This window comes from Phyllobates terribilis, unplaced genomic scaffold (genome assembly GCF_046119375.1).
Source record: "Phyllobates terribilis strain yellow unplaced genomic scaffold, ASM4611937v1 Scaffold_499__1_contigs__length_1316695, whole genome shotgun sequence".
In the NCBI taxonomy this organism is placed as follows: Eukaryota; Metazoa; Chordata; class Amphibia; order Anura; family Dendrobatidae; genus Phyllobates; species Phyllobates terribilis.
The window spans coordinates 1-13,799 of NW_027363259.1; the positions used below are offsets into that span (position 1 = coordinate 1).

The 13,799-nt window shown below is 43.2% G+C and overlaps 1 non-coding gene and 2 pseudogenes across 1 annotated transcript; all 3 read left to right on the forward strand.

Moving 5' to 3' along the window:
* The first annotated feature begins 1,634 nt into the window (after positions 1-1,634).
* LOC141230376 (U2 spliceosomal RNA) lies at positions 1,635-1,840 on the forward strand (annotated as a pseudogene).
* A 1,115-nt stretch (positions 1,841-2,955) lies between these two features.
* On the forward strand, positions 2,956-3,146 carry LOC141230557 (U2 spliceosomal RNA). The gene has a single exon (XR_012297015.1). It is a non-coding gene; the product is annotated as a U2 spliceosomal RNA (small nuclear RNA).
* A 6,106-nt stretch (positions 3,147-9,252) lies between these two features.
* Positions 9,253-9,457, forward strand: LOC141230349 (U2 spliceosomal RNA; annotated as a pseudogene).
* Positions 9,458-13,799: the final 4,342 nt, after the last annotated feature.

The following is a 13,799-nucleotide window of genomic DNA, read 5'->3' on the forward strand; positions in this document are numbered from 1 at the left end:
GGGTAGGAAAGTGAATGTGTTTTCGGGTGTGCGACAGGGGTGTCCTTTGTCCCCTGTAGCATTTATTTGTGCAATTGAGCCATTGTTGTGTATGCTGAGGAAAGATAAGGTAATTCGTGGTGTGCAAGTGCCGGGAGGTGGAGGAAAAGAATGGAAGGTGAGTGGTTATATGGATGACGTGTGTGTATTATGTGATTCTGAATGTTCGGTGAGGCGGGTGAAGTTGTTAGTGTCTATTTTTTGTGGTGCATCTGCGTTTAAAGTGAATTGGGAAAAGAGTGAGTGTAAGGGTTTTGGAGGCGGAAGTTTAAGTAGGGATGTAGGTGTGAATGTAGTGAATGGACCTATTAAAGTTTTGGGTGTGAAGTTTTCAGAGAGTTTGGATGGGAAAGAAAGTTGGGATGATGCGAAAGGAAAAGTTGAGCAGAAGTTGAATTTTTGGAAATTGAGGAGTTTATCCTTTTTTGGGAAGATTTTAATTGTTAAGAGTGTGGTGTTGCCAATATTTTTATATATTGCGGTAGTATTTCCACCAGGATATATGTGTATGAGACGCTTGAATAGAATTTTATTTGTTTTTTTGTGGAACTCGAAAATGGAGAGAGCTAGGAGAGAAATTTTGGTTAAAAGAGTGGAAAAAGGTGGCTTGGGTTTTCCGAATTTGGACGTGTTTTTTGGTGTGAATATCGTTGTGTTTGTTTTGAAAGTGATTAGGGCGGATGGAAAGTTTTCATCTATGTGTAGGTATTTATTTGGAGCGTATTTGTTTCGTTTAAAGTGGCAAGAAAGGGATTTGCGATGTCCGATTGCTTTTGAGGTGCCTGTATGGTATGTGTGGGTTTATAAGTTTTTGGTGAGGTATGAACTGTGTGATGCAGATGTGAGATTGCTGGAGAATAAGAAGGCTGTGTATAGGATGATTGAATGTAGAGAGGTAGAATGTGGAATAAATATGGTTAGGGGTGGTGATGTGCAGAAGGTTTGGAAGAAAGTGCGGATGAGTGGTATGACCAACAAACAGAGTGAGGTGGTGTGGCAGTCTTTACATGGAGTATTACCTGTGAGAAAGTTTCAGAGGAATAGAGGTTTGGTGAGGAGTGAAATGTGTCCAAGAAATGGCTGTGGTGGAAGGGAAAGTGTGTTGCATGTTTTTTGGAATTGCCAGTATGCTAGAGATGTGATTGGGAGAATGGGGCCTTTGTGTAAAGAATTGTGTGGTGTGAATTTGTTGTCTTTTGAGTTGTTTATGTTTGGTTTGGGAATATGTGATGGGACAAAGGAAAGAGTCTTGTGGTTGATGCTTGCATGTATAAAGGAAGTGTTATGGGATGTGAGGAATGTGTATGTGTTTAAAAGGAAGGAAATTGCTGTAAAGGATAGTGTGAAGGTGATTTTGGGGAAGATGTATGTGTGTTTCCTATGGGACAAAAAGAGGAGAGGGGAAGTGGATGCGGAGGGAATATGGAAAGTTAAAAAGTGGAGATATATTGTTAGTACCTCTTGATTTTTGTTATTGTTGTTTTGAAATATGAAATAAATATTTCCGATGATGATGGGGACAGCAAATTGCGTATTGGATTTGACGCAGCTGTTTTGATGGAATTTTCCTTTGTCTGGTTTCCATAGACTGTGGAATTTCCTCGTCTGAGGAGAAAAAAGAAAAAAAAAAAAAAAAAAAAAAAAAAAATCTGTTCTTATCAGTTTAATATCTGATACGTCCCCTATCTGGGGACCATATATTAAATGGATTTTTAGAACAGGGAGATGGAAAAAGAGCTTGCTCTGTCCACTCCACGCATTGACCTGGTATTGCAGTATCTCCAGGACCGGTGCACCCCTTCTTTAATGCAGTTTCTAAAATCAGAAAGAATTGAATTCAATGTTTTTTGTTCATTTTGCTTGTTTGTCGGATTTGGGGATGGACTCTTTGGCTTTGCTTTTCTTCTCCTCATTGGATTTTTCATGTTCAAAGTTGCAGAAGCCAGATTACAAGCTCATTTTGGTTCAACTTCAGCAACTGTGCATTGCATTGCCATGTAATGTGATGCAATGCTATCTTTCTAGCTCTCCCTTTTTACTTCCTTTTGGATAAACAGACATATTAGGCAAGCATTTTGGAGCTTTCACCTAAATAACTACAGGTGGTGAGATAAGCTGCACAATATAATTGACCTTTCAGTATATTGTTGCACACACACCATCTATTTAGCAAATGCCCTTGTTATCAACAGCAGCCTTTTAAACTCACCTGAGCTAACAGGTATGTGCGCTGGTTACTCTGCTGCGCTTAAAATTTCTTTTTTGGTTTGCTACAATGCCTTTTCTGAAACGTTGTCTCCTTCTGCTGGAACACTGACTTCTTTCATTTAATGCCTGCAGACTATAAAAGAGAACCCAACCCAAAAAGTTTGGTTGATTAGTCTGTGGCATTCTGTTAAACTGTTGCTTATGGCGGTCTCTGTGAGCTTCTCAGCGACATTCAGCCAGCCAGGTATCCTGCCTGCAGTAGATGGAATGTGGCAATGGAACGCTGGCTGCGCGTGTCATAATAGGCTCTGAGCCTTTATATACCTGTGCACAGCAGCAGCCACCTTCAGTCTGCTGCTGGACAGCCAGCAGCAGCAGCAGCAGGAGAGGTATGTAATCAGGAGCCCTCCTGCTAAGGGTAGACAGCTGCTCGTTCCACCCCACCCCCCGCCTTAATTGGTTCTCCTCCCTTCCAACGGTGTTGAGGCGGGTGGGAACAGCAGGGGGTGAAGGTGCTGTGTTTAAAGAGGTGGAGTTATGCAGATCTAAAACGCGTGGATTGCAGCAGCAGCAAGCCGAAAAGTGCAGGCATGTAAGGGATCTAGAGGTTGACAACATGTCTTCTTAACGGGAGTCCAGGAGCTCATCTCCACAAATGGACTTTTCAGGATCCTTGGGTGGCTCCGTAGTTTGAAACCAATTCTGGTTATCGCTTCTCGGCCTTTTGGCTAAGATCAAGTGTAGTATCTGTTCTTATCAGTTTAATATCTGATACGTCCCCTATCTGGGGACCATATATTAAATGGATTTTTAGAACAGGGAGATGGAAAAAGAGCTTGCTCTGTCCACTCCACGCATTGACCTGGTATTGCAGTATCTCCAGGACCGGTGCACCCCTTCTTTAATGCAGTTTCTAAAATCAGAAAGAATTGAATTCAATGTTTTTTGTTCATTTTGCTTGTTTGTCGGATTTTGGGATGGACTCTTTGGCTTTGCTTTTCTTCTCCTCATTGGATTTTTCATGTTCAAAGTTGCAGAAGCCAGATTACAAGCTCATTTTGGTTCAACTTCAGCAACTGTGCATTGCATTGCCATGTAATGTGATGCAATGCTATCTTTCTAGCTCTCCCTTTTTACTTCCTTTTGGATAAACAGACATATTAGGCAAGCATTTTGGAGCTTTCACCTAAATAACTACAGGTGGTGAGATAAGCTGCACAATATAATTGACCTTTCAGTATATTGTTGCACACACACCATCTATTTAGCAAATGCCCTTGTTATCAACAGCAGCCTTTTAAACTCACCTGAGCTAACAGGTATGTGCGCTGGTTACTCTGCTGCGCTTAAAATTTCTTTTTTGGTTTGCTACAATGCCTTTTCTGAAACGTTGTCTCCTTCTGCTGGAACACTGACTTCTTTCATTTAATGCCTGCAGACTATAAAAGAGAACCCAACCCAAAAAGTTTGGTTGATTAGTCTGTGGCATTCTGTTAAACTGTTGCTTATGGCGGTCTCTGTGAGCTTCTCAGCGACATTCAGCCAGCCAGGTATCCTGCCTGCAGTAGATGGAATGTGGCAATGGAACGCTGGCTGCGCGTGTCATAATAGGCTCTGAGCCTTTATATACCTGTGCACAGCAGCAGCCACCTTCAGTCTGCTGCTGGACAGCCAGCAGCAGCAGCAGCAGGAGAGGTATGTAATCAGGAGCCCTCCTGCTAAGGGTAGACAGCTGCTCGTTCCACCCCACCCCCCGCCTTAATTGGTTCTCCTCCCTTCCAACGGTGTTGAGGCGGGTGGGAACAGCAGGGGGTGAAGGTGCTGTGTTTAAAGAGGTGGAGTTATGCAGATCTAAAACGCGTGGATTGCAGCAGCAGCAAGCCGAAAAGTGCAGGCATGTAAGGGATCTAGAGGTTGACAACATGTCTTCTTAACGGGAGTCCAGGAGCTCATCTCCACAAATGGACTTTTCAGGATCCTTGGGTGGCTCCGTAGTTTGAAACCAATTCTGGTTATCGCTTCTCGGCCTTTTGGCTCAGACCTAGTGTTTGGACAAGAGGTTCCTTGTGTACTAGCCCTCAGCCTTCCAGCATCGCCACTTCGGTGGCTTAAGCTGGATGCTGCTATAGGGGGAGAGTGAGGAGGAAACGAGAAGGCGATTCCTGAAGCGACCATGGGTGTCAAGCTTCGTTTTGCTGGGACCGGGGATCCCCGGGTCAAGAATGCTTTCCGTATCGACGTCTCTGAGGAGAAGAAGGACCATTTCTCGTTGTCATACCTGGTCAACGCCATTTTCTATGAAATCCTGAAGATCCAGAAGTCGGAGATCATCTTTTTGCAGGAGTTCAGAAGGGAGCATAGGTACGTCTTGGTGCTTTCTTCTATGGCGGCTTGCCAAAACCTTTTCAAAACTCTTCAAGTCCTTTCAGAGCACCCTCAGCTGGATGGACTTATCTTCACTGTACTCTACTCTAAGGGGGATATCCCGGTGGTAATATTCATGCACAACCCCTTTATCTCCCGGGATGATATCACTGCATTCCTGAGAAGACACTGCATTTTTGTGCAATTCTCCCATAAAATCTTAAATGGAGAAGGGCTGTGGACTGGGAAGTATAAATACTTTGTGAGGTTTGGGATAGACCCTCATGGTCCTGGAGGTATTCACTATCCTCCCCTGAACTTTACAATTGGAAGAGACTCTGGATATCTGTTTTTTCCCGAGGCGCCATTGTTCTGCAGGAGATGCAACATGTTCGGGCATATCCAGGATTTCTGCAAGCAATTGCCAAACTGTAGAAAGTGCAACAAGTACGGTCATCTGGCGAAGGATTGTTCCAACCCGGTGGTATGTGATGCCTGCGGGGAGGAAGGACATGTGATTCGGGATTGTAAGGCTAAAGTCAAGCCTAGGTCCTTCTCCGAAGTGACCAAAGGTAAGCCTACTGTCCCTGCTGTTACCCCACAGGTGACTACTGCAGAGATCAATGCTGAGACGGAGCCCCCTGAGGTTGAAGATCTGGTGGGTGAGGCCCAGAACCTGTTGGACCCTCCGGCCCCTGCTGGGCCAGGTATGGAGATCTCCGAGTTGGATGTGGACCTCCCTCATCAGTCCGAAATATGTGGTGAGGGTGACATGGATGTGTCTCTAGCTCGAACCCCTGCATTGTCCTGGGGTGCTACAGACGAAGAGGTGGCCAGGGATGGTGGCCAAGGAGACTTTACTTCTGGGAGGTCTTTTGATGATGATGATACTCCTGAACTGGCCAATAAAAAACCCAGACGAGAGTACTCACCTGCCAGCGGAGGGTGCGACAGTCCTGCAAGTGACCGCATTTACCCGCAGGATGTCTTCTCCCCTGATGCTCCTTACCTTGGCATCCCTGAGAGCATCAACACCTTTGGGGTGCTTTCCCAGTCTGATGATAATGGATGAGTATGGTGTGATCAACATTGAGTCATGTATTTCTTTTCATTAATTAATGTCTTGCCAATCTGGTTGGGATGTAGTGTCCCTAAATGTAAGGCAGATCAGATCTAAAATCAGAAGAACAACTGTTCTGGACTACCTGAAACATTTAGGTGCTGATGTTTTTTGCCTTCAGGAGTGTGGGATTCAGGATGCTCCTTGTGACAAAGACTGGCCTTACGGACAGCATATCTGGTCAGGGTCTAATCATAATAAAAATGATGGGGTGGGGATATTAGTTGGGAATAAAGAAATCTCTATTGATAGTTATATTGTGGTGGAGGTGGGCCGATGTTTAATTGCATTTTTGAGTTATAGAGGGTGGCGGGTCAGAATTATTAATTTATATTGCCCTACAGGGAAGGAAGAGCGGCTTGCTCTTCTTGAAAAATTAAGTTTTTTTCTTCCAGGGAAATCTCCCACTATTTTTGTTGGGGACGTTAATTGTGTCACAGAAGGAAAGTGTGACATAACAGGAAAGAAATTGTCCCATTTAATTTGTGATTTTTCCTTTTTAGATGCAGCAGTTGTTGTTCTTGGCATGCCACCACCGCCGACATACCATGCTGACCGTGGTGAGATTCATTCCAGAATTGATTTAATGTTATTTTCTAAAAATATGGTATGTTTGGATTTTTCTCAACAAAAGGTACCTTTTTCGGACCATGAATGTTTGAGAGGCGTGTTTTGTGCGAATGGTGACCAAGTGTATGGCGGTGGGGTATGGAAGTTGAATGCAAGGCTGTTAGAGGATGATGAGGTGATGAATGAGTTTAATGTAAAGTATGAAAGATGGAGAATGCGTAAGAAGGATTTTGTGTGTGTTCTTGACTGGTGGGACTGGGTGAAAGTGCAATTTAAAACTTTCTTCAAAAAGTGGGGCTATAGAAAAGCTGCCAGATATAGGAATAGGTTTAATGACCTTAATAGACGGATTGACTGGTTGAGAAAGTGTGTTGCAAGTGGTTTGGAGATGTCTGATCAACTTACTGAGGCTAAGAATGAATTGAAGCGTGTGTTGGATGAGAAAGGAAAGGAAATTATATATCGTACTAAAATTGAGCACCTGGAGAAAAATGAGAAGTGTACGAGGTTCTTTTTTAAAAAAATGAATGGTAGGAAGACTGATATGAATGAAGTTGTGAATGAAAGTGGAACCAACTGTATGGGTGAGGATGTGCTGAAAGAAGTGAATAGGTTTTATAGCAAGTTGTATGATGAGAAATGGATTGACTCTGGGCTTGTGTCATATGTTCTGAATGGTGTGGAGAAAAAACTTGATTCTGAGGAGCGTGATCTATTGTGTGAGGATGTAGTTCTGGATGAAGTGAAGAATGTGGTGTGGAGTGCTAAAAAGAGTAAGACTCCTGGGAAAGATGGTATACCTGTAGAGTTGTATGTGACAGCATGGGAAGTTTTGGGAACAGATTTGACTGAGGTATGTAAGTATATGTGGGTGAATGGTAGGTTGTGTGAATCAATGAAAGAAGGAGTGGTTGTGCTTGTGTATAAAAAGGGTGAGAGGAAACGTTTGGAAAACTGGAGACCAATAACACTGCTGAATTCGGATTATAAGGTCTACAGTAAGTTACTGGCAAATCGTATGCGTGAAGTGATTGGTAGTGTTGTGGAGGAGGACCAAGTATGTGCAGTGCCTGGAAGAAGTATGAGTGATAACTTGTTATTGTTGAGAGATATGATTGGGGATTGCAAGGATAGAAAGCAGAAATGTATGACTTTAGCTATTGATTTTGAGAAGGCGTTTGACAGGGTTTCGCATGTGTTTTTGTTTAAAGTACTGGAAAGAATGGGGTTTCCTAGAGAATTTGTGAATTGTGTAAAATCATTGTATGATTGTGTGTCAAGTGAGTTCTTGGTTAATGGGTGGCTGTGTGACAAAGTGAAGATTAGGTCAGGAGTAAGGCAGGGGTGTCCTATGTCCCCCGTCTTATTTGTATGTGTAATAGAACCATTGTTATGTTTGATTAGACGGGATAAAATGATGAGAGGTTTGTTGGTGCCTGGTAGTGGTGGTAAGCATGTGAAAGTGTTAGGTTATATGGATGATGTTGTGGTTGTGAGTGAAAGTATGGCTTCTTTGAGTAGAATTAAATTGCTTTTGGATTTTTTTGTTGGTGCGTCTGGTTTTAGGGTAAATTGGAATAAATGTAGTTTTAAATGTTTTGGAGATAGTAGTATTCGTATGGATGGTGTAAAGTGTGAAGAGGGTGCAATCAAGATTTTGGGCGTATTATTTAATGATGACTTAAAAGGGAATGAAAGTTGGGAAGAGTGTGGTATGCGGGTTGAACGTAAATTGAATTTTTGGCGAATGAGAGAATTGACTCTGCGTGGTAAGGTATTAATTATCAAAGCAGTGATTCTCCCTATCCTGCTTTATGTGGCGACTGTTTTTCCTTCTCCTTACAGGAAAATTAAGAGAATAGAGAAGTTGGTATTCACATTCCTGTGGTGTAGTAAGATGGAGAAGTTGAAGCGGGAGAGCCTTTTTAAGGCTTGTCAGCATGGTGGGCTGGCCTTTCCCAATATTGAAGTTTTTTTAGGTCTTAATTATATTAAGACTGTGGTTATTTTGCTGGGTAAAGGCAATAAAGGTGCTTTTATGGCTAATTATTCTGCTGGATGGATGTTGTATGGGTTATGCTGGAGGAAGAGAGATGCGAGTGTGCCTGTGGCCTTTAAGTGTCCTGTTTGGTATGAGGTGATTGAGAAATTTGTGAGAAAGCATGATTTGTTGAGTGTGGGAATGAATGATTTTAGAATGACCAAGAATGTGGTGAAAAGAATGAGTGCAAATGAGGTAGAGTGTAATATTGTTGGGCTGAGAGGGAATGAGGTTTCAGATGCATGGAAGAAGTTAGATACGTATGGGATGTCAAACAAACAGAAGGATGTTGTGTGGATGACTTTACATAATATTTTACCTGTGAGAGAAGTGCAGAAGAAAAGAGAGTTGATAAGAACAGATGTGTGTCCGAGAGTGGGATGTGGTGGTTGTGAGACTGTCAGGCATGTTATGTGGGATTGTGAGTACGCGTACAGTGTGTGGAAGTGTGTAGGTGGATTGTGTAAGGGTTTAGCAGGCGTGAATTTTGTGGATTGGCGTGTGGCGATGTTTGGAATTGGTGCGTGTAGTCGGTCTAAAGATAGAATTTTATGGTTGATAATGGCTTGTGTGATGGAGAGTTTGTGGGATGCAAGGAACCTTGGACTTTTCAAAAGGAAATCTTTATCAGTGAATGAATGTGTTAGACTTATTCTTTCAAGACTATACCTGATATATAAGTTGGACAGCAGAGGCGGTGGTGGCACAGATGCCGAAGGGATTTGGAAATTTAAAAAGTGGCATTACCTTATCAAATACCAGTGATTTTTTTCTTTGTGATTCCTTGAAGTTTCTGCATTTGTGTTACGTAAAGGATGTTCCCTTGTGATTATATTTCGTCTTATACTACTGCTAAATAAATAGAACCATGATGATGAGAAGTTTTAAGTAGCAAATTTTGGAGAAATTCATACTGTTTGCTAAAAAACTAAACTGAATGGTTTAAAAAAAAAAAAAAAAAATCTGTTCTTATCAGTTTAATATCTGATACGTCCCCTATCTGGGGACCATATATTAAATGGATTTTTAGAACAGGGAGATGGAAAAAGAGCTTGCTCTGTCCACTCCACGCATTGACCTGGTATTGCAGTATCTCCAGGACCGGTGCACCCCTTCTTTAATGCAGTTTCTAAAATCAGAAAGAATTGAATTCAATGTTTTTTGTTCATTTTGCTTGTTTGTCGGATTTTGGGATGGACTCTTTGGCTTTGCTTTTCTTCTCCTCATTGGATTTTTCATGTTCAAAGTTGCAGAAGCCAGATTACAAGCTCATTTTGGTTCAACTTCAGCAACTGTGCATTGCATTGCCATGTAATGTGATGCAATGCTATCTTTCTAGCTCTCCCTTTTTACTTCCTTTTGGATAAACAGACATATTAGGCAAGCATTTTGGAGCTTTCACCTAAATAACTACAGGTGGTGAGATAAGCTGCACAATATAATTGACCTTTCAGTATATTGTTGCACACACACCATCTATTTAGCAAATGCCCTTGTTATCAACAGCAGCCTTTTAAACTCACCTGAGCTAACAGGTATGTGCGCTGGTTACTCTGCTGCGCTTAAAATTTCTTTTTTGGCTTGCTACAATGCCTTTTCTGAAACGTTGTCTCCTTCTGCTGGAACACTGACTTCTTTCATTTAATGCCTGCAGACTATAAAAGAGAACCCAACCCAAAAAGTTTGGTTGATTAGTCTGTGGCATTCTGTTAAACTGTTGCTTATGGCGGTCTCTGTGAGCTTCTCAGCGACATTCAGCCAGCCAGGTATCCTGCCTGCAGTAGATGGAATGTGGCAATGGAACGCTGGCTGCGCGTGTCATAATAGGCTCTGAGCCTTTATATACCTGTGCACAGCAGCAGCCACCTTCAGTCTGCTGCTGGACAGCCAGCAGCAGCAGCAGCAGGAGAGGTATGTAATCAGGAGCCCTCCTGCTAAGGGTAGACAGCTGCTCGTTCCACCCCACCCCCCGCCTTAATTGGTTCTCCTCCCTTCCAACGGTGTTGAGGCGGGTGGGAACAGCAGGGGGTGAAGGTGCTGTGTTTAAAGAGGTGGAGTTATGCAGATCTAAAACGCGTGGATTGCAGCAGCAGCAAGCCGAAAAGTGCAGGCATGTAAGGGATCTAGAGGTTGACAACATGTCTTCTTAACGGGAGTCCAGGAGCTCATCTCCACAAATGGACTTTTCAGGATCCTTGGGTGGCTCCGTAGTTTGAAACCAATTCTGGTTATCGCTTCTCGGCCTTTTGGCTCAGACCTAGTGTTTGGACAAGAGGTTCCTTGTGTACTAGCCCTCAGCCTTCCAGCATCGCCACTTCGGTGGCTTAAGCTGGATGCTGCTATAGGGGGAGAGTGAGGAGGAAACGAGAAGGCGATTCCTGAAGCGACCATGGGTGTCAAGCTTCGTTTTGCTGGGACCGGGGATCCCCGGGTCAAGAATGCTTTCCGTATCGACGTCTCTGAGGAGAAGAAGGACCATTTCTCGTTGTCATACCTGGTCAACGCCATTTTCTATGAAATCCTGAAGATCCAGAAGTCGGAGATCATCTGTTTGCAGGAGTTCAGAAGGGAGCATAGGTACGTCTTGGTGCTTTCTTCTATGGCGGCTTGCCAAAACCTTTTCAAAACTCTTCAAGTCCTTTCAGAGCACCCTCAGCTGGATGGACTTATCTTCACTGTACTCTACTCTAAGGGGGATATCCCGGTGGTAATATTCATGCACAACCCCTTTATCTCCCGGGATGATATCACTGCATTCCTGAGAAGACACTGCATTTTTGTGCAATTCTCCCATAAAATCTTAAATGGAGAAGGGCTGTGGACTGGGAAGTATAAATACTTTGTGAGGTTTGGGATAGACCCTCATGGTCCTGGAGGTATTCACTATCCTCCCCTGAACTTTACAATTGGAAGAGACTCTGGATATCTGTTTTTTCCCGAGGCGCCATTGTTCTGCAGGAGATGCAACATGTTCGGGCATATCCAGGATTTCTGCAAGCAATTGCCAAACTGTAGAAAGTGCAACAAGTACGGTCATCTGGCGAAGGATTGTTCCAACCCGGTGGTATGTGATGCCTGCGGGGAGGAAGGACATGTGATTCGGGATTGTAAGGCTAAAGTCAAGCCTAGGTCCTTCTCCGAAGTGACCAAAGGTAAGCCTACTGTCCCTGCTGTTACCCCACAGGTGACTACTGCAGAGATCAATGCTGAGACGGAGCCCCCTGAGGTTGAAGATCTGGTGGGTGAGGCCCAGAACCTGTTGGACCCTCCGGCCCCTGCTGGGCCAGGTATGGAGATCTCCGAGTTGGATGTGGACCTCCCTCATCAGTCCGAAATATGTGGTGAGGGTGACATGGATGTGTCTCTAGCTCGAACCCCTGCATTGTCCTGGGGTGCTACAGACGAAGAGGTGGCCAGGGATGGTGGCCAAGGAGACTTTACTTCTGGGAGGTCTTTTGATGATGATGATACTCCTGAACTGGCCAATAAAAAACCCAGACGAGAGTACTCACCTGCCAGCGGAGGGTGCGACAGTCCTGCAAGTGACCGCATTTACCCGCAGGATGTCTTCTCCCCTGATGCTCCTTACCTTGGCATCCCTGAGAGCATCAACACCTTTGGGGTGCTTTCCCAGTCTGATGATAATGGATGAGTATGGTGTGATCAACATTGAGTCATGTATTTCTTTTCATTAATTAATGTCTTGCCAATCTGGTTGGGATGTAGTGTCCCTAAATGTAAGGCAGATCAGATCTAAAATCAGAAGAACAACTGTTCTGGACTACCTGAAACATTTAGGTGCTGATGTTTTTTGCCTTCAGGAGTGTGGGATTCAGGATGCTCCTTGTGACAAAGACTGGCCTTACGGACAGCATATCTGGTCAGGGTCTAATCATAATAAAAATGATGGGGTGGGGATATTAGTTGGGAATAAAGAAATCTCTATTGATAGTTATATTGTGGTGGAGGTGGGCCGATGTTTAATTGCATTTTTGAGTTATAGAGGGTGGCGGGTCAGAATTATTAATTTATATTGCCCTACAGGGAAGGAAGAGCGGCTTGCTCTTCTTGAAAAATTAAGTTTTTTTCTTCCAGGGAAATCTCCCACTATTTTTGTTGGGGACGTTAATTGTGTCACAGAAGGAAAGTGTGACATAACAGGAAAGAAATTGTCCCATTTAATTTGTGATTTTTCCTTTTTAGATGCAGCAGTTGTTGTTCTTGGCATGCCACCACCGCCGACATACCATGCTGACCGTGGTGAGATTCATTCCAGAATTGATTTAATGTTATTTTCTAAAAATATGGTATGTTTGGATTTTTCTCAACAAAAGGTACCTTTTTCGGACCATGAATGTTTGAGAGGCGTGTTTTGTGCGAATGGTGACCAAGTGTATGGCGGTGGGGTATGGAAGTTGAATGCAAGGCTGTTAGAGGATGATGAGGTGATGAATGAGTTTAATGTAAAGTATGAAAGATGGAGAATGCGTAAGAAGGATTTTGTGTGTGTTCTTGACTGGTGGGACTGGGTGAAAGTGCAATTTAAAACTTTCTTCAAAAAGTGGGGCTATAGAAAAGCTGCCAGATATAGGAATAGGTTTAATGACCTTAATAGACGGATTGACTGGTTGAGAAAGTGTGTTGCAAGTGGTTTGGAGATGTCTGATCAACTTACTGAGGCTAAGAATGAATTGAAGCGTGTGTTGGATGAGAAAGGAAAGGAAATTATATATCGTACTAAAATTGAGCACCTGGAGAAAAATGAGAAGTGTACGAGGTTCTTTTTTAAAAAAATGAATGGTAGGAAGACTGATATGAATGAAGTTGTGAATGAAAGTGGAACCAACTGTATGGGTGAGGATGTGCTGAAAGAAGTGAATAGGTTTTATAGCAAGTTGTATGATGAGAAATGGATTGACTCTGGGCTTGTGTCATATGTTCTGAATGGTGTGGAGAAAAAACTTGATTCTGAGGAGCGTGATCTATTGTGTGAGGATGTAGTTCTGGATGAAGTGAAGAATGTGGTGTGGAGTGCTAAAAAGAGTAAGACTCCTGGGAAAGATGGTATACCTGTAGAGTTGTATGTGAAAGCATGGGAAGTTTTGGGAACAGATTTGACTGAGGTATGTAAGTATATGTGGGTGAATGGTAGGTTGTGTGAATCAATGAAAGAAGGAGTGGTTGTGCTTGTGTATAAAAAGGGTGAGAGGAAACGTTTGGAAAACTGGAGACCAATAACACTGCTGAATTCGGATTATAAGGTCTACAGTAAGTTACTGGCAAATCGTATGCGTGAAGTGATTGGTAGTGTTGTGGAGGAGGACCAAGTATGTGCAGTGCCTGGAAGAAGTATGAGTGATAACTTGTTATTGTTGAGAGATATGATTGGGGATTGCAAGGATAGAAAGCAGAAATGTATGACTTTAGCTATTGATTTTGAGAAGGCGTTTGACAGGG